General features: G+C 58.9%; 1 pseudogene; it reads right to left on the bottom strand.

Annotated features, from left to right (window-relative positions):
- Positions 1-2,003: 2,003 nt before the first annotated feature.
- Positions 2,004-2,171, bottom strand: LOC142766463 (U2 spliceosomal RNA; annotated as a pseudogene).
- Between the last annotated feature and the right edge of the window lie 6,438 nt (positions 2,172-8,609).

Genomic DNA, 8,609 nt, shown 5'->3' with positions numbered 1-8,609 from the left:
AGGGATGCTACAGCATTTGTTTTAAAAACTGATGCATAGTGTACATGTCCAACTCGAGCACCAAAGTCTGGAAGGAAGGAAAAAAAAAAATGACTGTGCAAAATGTGAATACGTCACCCATCCAACATGGCTTCTACGCCGGCTGCCCAAGCAACGCCTCTGCAACGACGCCCACAATCATCGGCAAAAAGGTGGTGCCTTTGGCTGCTTCAGCACGCTCAACATATGCCTTGCAAGTTCCGACGTGGCGGAACACCGCACCGAGGTCGACGAAGGTCCTGCCGTGAAAGGCAGACCCGGGAATGCGTGCGAAACGTCTACCGCGTGGGTTGTGAAGCCGGTGAATGAAGGATCATGTGGCAGAGGGTGACGGAACGTGAGTGTGCGACTTGACGCTGCGATGTCGTTCAAGCGTTCAACGGGCCGGCAGGTTCTGTCTGTCGTGGTCGAAAACGTCCGAGTTTTGCTGATTCCGAGGGGTAGGAGTGCTATGGTGGCGTGTACGAGGCGCTGGTGCGGCGCTCCGTCGATCGTGCCGGACGGACATGAGGCGGCCGAAGGCGGTCGTGAAGTGGTCGCGGAAATCAGTGGAGAAGTACTCGCCTGCGCTTTTCGTCGAAGACGCGCGACAGACGGTCTTCGGGAGACACGGGTGGTTGCACAAATGCGACCGTGCGTCAACGTGCAGCCATATTCGTGGATTATTTCGCCCCATTACGATAGCTTCGTCACTGCGCTCGCTGGTGTTGCTTGTTTTTGTTGACCTTCACTTGTGGCTCACACCCACTGTGGGGGATTGGCTGGTTTGTTGTTCTGCTTCTTCGACTTCTACATACTCGGCTTAGTGAAGCTGTGAGGAGTGACGAGTGGGTACGGAGGCAAAGCGCGCCCGGGGCGTGATCTCACGCGTCCTGGGGTCCACGTCGCTTCAGGTACGTGCGTGGTGCGTCCGAACGTCTAGTGCGCAATTTTCTTGGAACTTCCAGCAACTGGCAATTCCATTGAGGTGAGCGTGCGAGGATGTTCGTTGTAATTAACGAGAGCCAACGGTGGATGAGCTGGTATGAGATGGTGTTCAGAAATGAAGTGTTTGATCAACAAGGCGATGCCCGCCGTGGTGGTCTGATGGCCGTAAGGTACTCGGCTGCTGACCCGCAGGTGGTGGGATCGAATCCCGGCCGCGGCGGCTGCATTTCCCTGTGCTCAGATTAGGGTGCACGTGAAAGAACCCCAGGTGGTCGAAATTTTCCCATAATCATATGGTGGTTTTGGGACGTCAAACCCCAAAGGTCAGTGGACATAGGAAAAGCACATCGGGGCTTTGCCGCTCCACCGTACAGCAGGTGTGTGCGGAGTGGGTCCTGTGGCGTTCTTTGCGATTTTAATTTGTGATGGGGAATAGTGTAGATGCGTAGACGTGGCGAGAGCACGCGTCTTCAGGTTCAGACGCCGCGTGAAGATGTGAAATAAAAATGCCTTCGCTTGCCACTGCAACTGTAAACAGAAACACCAACCAAACCCCATTTTCTAGAGGCTTTTTTTATTTTTCGTTGCGAAACGGGTGAATTCGAAAAGCGGAAATAGCTTGGCACATACATACACACTTCTACACACATACATACATACACATCGCACATGCATACACATCGTATACACACTTCTAGCTTTCCTCCGAAACAGTAATGATAATTTCCTCAATAGTTTTATTAATATGAGTAGGAACGTTAAAAAAAATAAGAAACTTGAGTATGTACGTGTGAACATAACAAAATAAAAGAGACCCTCCATATATGAAATACACACGGAAACATTTATTTTCCCAGAGCAATCGTAAGTGTAAACACAGCTAGCGCACTCCCTGCACGCGAATACCGCGTCAGCCGGGGCGGCGTGCCGCCACCGTCTCGGACACTCGACGCACCCAAGCCGTTTACCCCGGTATCATGGGTAAATCCGAACACTCCTTCTATCATTGAATTTATTGTCGAACTCACCCCGCAGGGGGTGAGTGGGCCGATCCCGGAGGTAGTGCAATACCGGGCCAACCCGTGGCGGAGGTGAAGCAAGCTTCAAGCACTCCGCCGCATCACAAAAATAAGTTTAATATCTTGGATCCAAATAGGATCCGTATCAGATATTAAGCTGATAAGAACAGAGTGGAATTTTATTATGTTTCAGACAATGCATAGGTTGTCTTGAATTAGCCGGACGACATCGTTTAGTTCCTGTACATTGCACCGGGAGAGCCAGTTGGAAACCGGACACGGATGGTGATACAAGGACGCCAGGGTGTTAGTCATCACAGGAACCTTCGGGACTGCAGCGGCTTACCCAGGGTACTTGGCAGGTGGTAGGCGATGTGGCGACGTGGTACGGTAGGTCCTGCCTTAGTCAGCGGTGGTCTAGCTGCGTCCATGTCCCACGTGCGCGTGGTATATGGCGCGGGACGCTGCCACCACCTCGCTCACGCAGAGTTTCTTTAACAGACGCAGGTAGGTGCGGGAGCACAGACGCAGAAGGACGCGGTCGTTGGCCGGGTCCCAAGCGCCGAGAGCCCCGACGATGACGGCGGCCACCGTTACTCTTTGGTAGCGGCGACGCAGGTAGTCGGCGACGGGTTGGTAGCGTGCGACCTTGTCGTTTCGCGTGTTGGTAAAGGCCTCCGGTGTGTTCTCGAACGGGCAAGCCACGTCGATCACCAGGGCCTCCTCCCCGCGAACCAGGACAAGGTCAGGACGCAGTCCGGTGTCGCCGACCGGCCGGTTCTCGTACGCTACGGTGTAGTCGCGGGCAGCGGCCGTGCGAAGGCGCGAGACCACCGCGTTGTGCCGTGCCCGAGACATGGCGCTGTGCGTCATGCAGTGGCAAAGCACGTGCGGTAGCGTCTCCCTCGCGTAGCCGCAGACCCGGCAACGCTGGTCTCGGTCAACAGGGCCCCACATGACGGCGCCATTCAGGGGTAGCAGGTTGAGGCGTGCCCGGTGGATAAACCGCCAGTCGGCGAAGTGCGTGAATGCTCCCGTGGTGATGAAATGGGAGCTCGCACGATCCGCCGAGACGCATGCCATCACCTTCCCCTGGTTGGGCTGGTCATGGAGGGCGTTGTCCCGGACGTGGGCCAGCACATCTCGTAGCGTCCGCATGACCCGGTTCCTCTGGGTTGAAGGAAGCGTTGCGTCGCCGCATGTGATGGTGACATGGTCCGGCCGCAGGGACCACGAGACTTGTAGCCTTCGGGATGCCTTACGGGCCTCGGTCCACACGCTGCGCAGCTGGGTTGCCGGCCTTGAGTGGACGACCTGTCGGTCGCCAGAGAGATATGCCTCCAACTCAAAACGGGTAGCCTCCCATCCGAGGCGGGTGGAGGCGATCTCGTAAGCGTCCGACAGGGCGAGGTCCCGTAGTGACTGGTCTGGTGTCGTCAGGAGCTTGAAAGCGGAGTCGATACGACAGATGTCGTATAACTCCGCTGCCACCGGTATCGCTGCAGCTCCTCCGGAGGCGCTCCCGTAGACGTAGTGTGTCGAGGCATTCACCGGTAGGTAGAGTGTGCGCTTGACCATGGGCCTGATGGCAAGGTCCAACCGGTGCCAGTCTGTTTTGGTCAGGGCGCCGCACCTCATGGAGAAGTTGAGGGCGGGGAACACAAATGTCTTGAGGGCGTCAATACGCTGCCAGGGGGCTAGAAGGGACGAAAATATTGCCGTGGCGTTGCGTATGGCGTCGTCAATGACATTGGCTCCCGCTCTCTGTGGAAGGCGGAAACCCACCGGGCGTCCGAGGTAGCGGAGCGGCTCGGAGTCGTTCAAAGCCGTTACCGGGACGCCGGAGACCCGGAACACGGTTGGTCGCATTCCGACGGGGGTGACGCCGCTGAGGTGCAGGGTCGTACACTTGCTCGGGTTGAGAGATAGCCCGAGCGGTGTTGATAGCGCCTCGACCATGTCGATGCGTTGCTGGAGAAGAGCAGGACAGTCGGCCAGGGGCGTCAGGTCGTCGGCATAGGCGAGGATGTTGTGGTCGTCGCCCGTGCCTTGGACGCCTCGAATCACAGGGTCTATGACCAGGTTGAAGAGCAACCCGCTGAGCGGGCAGCCCTGGCGTAGACCCGAGTGGATGGCTACCGGATCTGTCGTGCCCTCTGCAGTAACGATGACAGTTTGGTTGTCACGGTACAGGTCCTCGATGAGGGCGGTGAACGTATCCCCAGCACCTGAACCACGGAGGGCGTCCAGGAGGGCTCGGTGAGGCACGGACCCGTAGGCGTTTGCGAAGTCCAAAAGGGCCGCGCAAAACTCCGTGCCACCAGCTCTGGCTGCGTCCATGCGGTGCTGAAAGATGTAATTCAGTTCGAAAACGCCATCATACGGGAGGAAACCTTTCTGGCACTTTGACAAGACCTGGTGATCCATGATCCAGGCTTGTAGGCGCGACGCAAGGCACTTGGCGTATAACTTAGAGGCAGTACTGCCGAGTGCAATGGGGCGCCAGTTGCCCGGGACAGAGGGATCACCTTTCTTGTATATGAGTACCGTACGCGACGTTCGCCATGAGTCCGGGGTGCGACGGTGGTGGACGCAGGCGTTGAAAAGGGCGGAGAGGAAGCGGGCCTCCGGGTCGACGGACCTCCAGTGGTGGTACGTCAGTCTGTCAGGACCGGGAGCCGTATTCTCCGACTTCCGGAGCCGGAGGAGAACCTCGTCCGCCGAGAAGGACGCCGTGTCGACCGGGACAGGGGCCGCGGGCCGCTGGAACAGCGCTGATGTGTCCGCCGTGCGAGGTGACCAGGTGGAGGCCCAATGGTCCTGGATGTCTGGTATGGGGATGGTACAGGACCGTGTGGGACCCTCCATGATCAGGCGCACGGCACGTCGGCGGTTCCTGCGGTAGAGACGCTGGATCTGCGTGGCGTTGTCAGGGTTGACGTCTCGAGCAGGGCGTCCCGGTGTTGACGGGGGGAGGCGGACAGCCTCCGCGGCCAGAGCAACAGCCTGAGACCACGCCTGCTCACACGTCGCCCATGAGTCTGGTGTTGGGGCTGAACGGAGCGTGGCTCGCAAGACGCGGACCTGCTCCGCAAGCAGCATGGTGCGGTCCGGTGGCATCTCCATTGTCGGTGCTTCCACAGGAGTGTCGTGTGCACCGTCGTCGGCTTCATCTGCGCCAGTGTCTTCCAACCGCTCGGAAAGGGAAGGGGATGAGGAGGAGCGGGAATTGGTCGACAGAGGGCGGCGGTCGACGACGATGCCGGCAGCTGGGACACTCTGTTCGTCCACCGGCTCGTTGGCCGATGCGTCGTCGGAGTCGTCGGTACCGGGGACGTCGGCAAGCTCCGTGGACATCCGTGAGGAAGTCCTCGAAGCAGACGACGTGGTGCCGGGACCGGTACGACGACGAGGAGACGAGCCGGGCGTGGATGAGACCTCGCCAGTCATGGACTGGGGACCAGGATCTGGTGGCACGGACGGTGGCGTTCCGGTAACCGAAGGTGATTGCCGAGGCGTGGAAGAGCCGGAGTCAGAAGTGGGGGAAGAGTGGCCCGGCATAGTTGACGCCTCGGAGCTTGACACCGACGGAGAACCGGTTGCTGAAGCGCTGGAGGCCGACCCGGTACTGGAAGATGGCGTCGGTGTGGAAGAATGGCCTCCACGACGTCTTCGAGACCGGGAAACGGTTGCTCGGGTCTGTGGTGCTGGTACTGCTCGGCTAGTTGTACCGGAAGGAGCTGGGCCGGAGCGTGGTGTGGTCTCTGTGCCAGAGGAACTGGAGGTAGTCGCCGTAGGCTGCCGTGGGGGGCGAAGAGGTACAAATGGAGTGGACTCCTCTTGCGCATGCCGTGCCATGGTGTGCCGGGCCAAGGAGCGTTCGCAATTAAAGCTCTTCGGGCAATACCGGCAGGGGTGGTAAGGCTCGTTCAAGGCAGGACCCGGGCAGTCGTGGCGGGCGGACAGCGAATTCAACCGGGCATCACAGGTGACGCACCGGTAGAGCCGCTCCGTTGGCCGAACCCCATGTTTCTGCTCCATGTGGGACCGCCACGCGGACAGTCGGAGCGAGACTGATGTGCGGGCTTGGCAGCCCGCGCAACAGGGATAAGGACAACGAAGGAGCCCTGGCACCGGCAGGTACACTGTCATGATGCCCCGGTAAATGACGGGCGGTCGGGAGCGAGGAGGGCCCGATGCTGCCGCTGAAACGCCAGTAGATGCGGGTGTGCCAGGACGAGGCCGCTGGGCCGGCGGGGGCGCCGGTGTGCTCGTCCCCGAAGGGGGAGCGGGACGCCGCCGACGGCTACCGGAACCCAGGAAGAGCGGCTCGACGGACACGGCAGGTGGCCGGCGGGGGGTAGGCATGGCCAGGCAGGGACTTCTCCAGGTCCTCGTGGACGGACGTCCGGGCAGGAAGGGCGGGGCGACGGCGACGACGTCGGCGAAGTGGTCACGAAGACCGGGGTCCGCTGGTGTCACCAGCAGGCATTGGCGACCGGACCAGGAGTGGCAGGCAAGGAAAGGCTTGTAGACTCTCACCACTCCCGGAGGGCGTCTTCTCCCGCTGGCTTGACTGGAACGCCCGGTCGTTCGGTGTCCACGTCCCCGTGGCTTGATGTCCGGTCCGGTAGGCTCCGACGACGGCGGCGATGAAGTGGTCACGAGGACCGGGGCCCGTGGGTGTCGTCAGCAGGCATTGACGACCGGGCCGGGAGTGGCAGGCAAGAAAAGGCTCGTGGACTCTTACCACTCCCGGAGGGCGTCTGCTCCTGCTGGTGGGCCCGCCGCGTCGGTAGATGGCCGGAGACTCCTTCGAAGGGGCAGCAGGGCCGAGGAACCAGGTTGACCCAGGAACAGCGTAGCTCCGTGCGACCAAGGGGGGGGGGGGGGACCTTCCAGGGCGGCCGGCTCCCCGGGAGGGACCGTTCTCGACCTTTGGCTGTACAGATCAAAGTGGGAGATCCACGTGTACTACACTTTGATCTTAGCCAAAAGGCCGAGAAGCGATGCAATTCATTAGCACGTAATTAAAATCCATTCTTTCACACCTCGTACTTAGTTCTGGCCAAAAGCCGGGCAAACAGTAGCAAAGCAATTCCGACGTCCACCCATGCACAACCAGCATTGTGCACCGACAGCGGCAGCGCTGGCTTCACGGCATTGCTTTTATCCCCAGTCCGCTTGAAGTTTCTAGTTTCGCTTACAAACATGTTAAAACTGAAACCTTCTTTTTCCCAGAGGTCGAAGCCACGCGTGCTTGCTTGCATGCGTACTCTCTATGCGCCCATGACGTCACACCAAATGCTTGCTGGCGAACATTATCAGGCATGTCGCGAGGGATGCTACAGCATTTGTTTTAAAAACTGATGCATAGTGTACATGTCCAACTCGAGCACCAAAGTCTGGAAGGAAGGAAAAAAAAAAAAAATGACTGTGCAAAATGTGAATACGTCACCCATCCAACATGGCTTCTACGCCGGCTGCCCAAGCAACGCCTCTGCAACGACGCCCACAATCATCGGCAAAAAGGTGGTGCCTTTGGCTGCTTCAGCACGCTCAACATATGCCTTGCAAGTTCCGACGTGGCGGAACACCGCACCGAGGTCGACGAAGGTCCTGCCGTGAAAGGCAGACCCGGGAATGCGTGCGAAACGTCTACCGCGTGGGTTGTGAAGCCGGTGAATGAAGGATCATGTGGCAGAGGGTGACGGAACGTGAGTGTGCGACTTGACGCTGCGATGTCGTTCAAGCGTTCAACGGGCCGGCAGGTTCTGTCTGTCGTGGTCGAAAACGTCCGAGTTTTGCTGATTCCGAGGGGTAGGAGTGCTATGGTGGCGTGTACGAGGCGCTGGTGCGGCGCTCCGTCGATCGTGCCGGACGGACATGAGGCGGCCGAAGGCGGTCGTGAAGTGGTCGCGGAAATCAGTGGAGAAGTACTCGCCTGCGCTTTTCGTCGAAGACGCGCGACAGACGGTCTTCGGGAGACACGGGTGGTTGCACAAATGCGACCGTGCGTCAACGTGCAGCCATATTCGTGGATTATTTCGCCCCATTACGATAGCTTCGTCACTGCGCTCGCTGGTGTTGCTTGTTTTTGTTGACCTTCACTTGTGGCTCACACCCACTGTGGGGGATTGGCTGGTTTGTTGTTCTGCTTCTTCGACTTCTACATACTCGGCTTAGTAAGCTGTGAGGAGTGACGAGTGGGTACGGAGGCAAAGCGCGCCCGGGGCGTGATCTCACGCGTCCTGGGGTCCACGTCGCTTCAGGTACGTGCGTGGTGCGTCCGAACGTCTAGTGCGCAATTTTCTTGGAACTTCCAGCAACTGGCAATTCCATTGAGGTGAGCGTGCGAGGATGTTCGTTGTAATTAACGAGAGCCAACGGTGGATGAGCTGGTATGAGATGGTGTTCAGAAATGAAGTGTTTGATCAACAAGGCGATGCCCGCCGTGGTGGTCTGATGGCCGTAAGGTACTCGGCTGCTGACCCGCAGGTGGTGGGATCGAATCCCGGCCGCGGCGGCTGCATTTCCCTGTGCTCAGATTAGGGTGCACGTGAAAGAACCCCAGGTGGTCGAAATTTTCCCATAATCATATGGTGGTTTTGGGACGTCAAACCC

The sequence above is a fragment of the Rhipicephalus microplus genome, chromosome 6 (genome assembly GCF_043290135.1).
Source record: "Rhipicephalus microplus isolate Deutch F79 chromosome 6, USDA_Rmic, whole genome shotgun sequence".
NCBI classification, from domain to species: domain Eukaryota; kingdom Metazoa; phylum Arthropoda; class Arachnida; order Ixodida; family Ixodidae; genus Rhipicephalus; species Rhipicephalus microplus.
The sequence above is the reverse complement of the archived record's forward strand: the minus strand, read 5'-3'. Positions and strand labels throughout refer to the sequence as shown.